The sequence below is a fragment of the Trachymyrmex septentrionalis genome, unplaced genomic scaffold (assembly GCF_001594115.1).
Source record: "Trachymyrmex septentrionalis isolate Tsep2-gDNA-1 unplaced genomic scaffold, Tsep1.0 scaffold51, whole genome shotgun sequence".
In the NCBI taxonomy this organism is placed as follows: Eukaryota; Metazoa; Arthropoda; class Insecta; order Hymenoptera; family Formicidae; genus Trachymyrmex; species Trachymyrmex septentrionalis.
Window position 1 is genome coordinate 3280991 of NW_017305683.1, and position 401 is coordinate 3281391.

The window sequence follows — 401 nt, forward strand, 5'->3', positions numbered from 1 at the left end:
CTGTCTTCACTTCGTCCTCGTGTCAATTACTCTCGCACCTGTCCGGCTGACAGGCACGACACCGCCGCCAGCGCACTTTCACGAGTCGCGCCGCTTTCGGAATCGCATTTGCGGAATCGCAAGCGAGCGAATCGGGCGAAACACGGCGGACACTGAGCGGTTGCTCCAGCGAGAGCGCTACGAGAAGTCGATCTCTCTTCGATCTTCCCTCACCGTCGAAGCGCGCGCCCCGATCGCTCCGCCGAAATTCCCGCCGACCGGAAAAGGCGCTTCCGCTCGACCCACTCACACGATCGATCGATCCCTCTCGATCGATACCCCGCGGACTTCTCTCCCCTCCTACGGACGTTCTTCACACTGGGTCCAAGACGATCCCGCGATCGCGTTTCATCGTTTCTTTA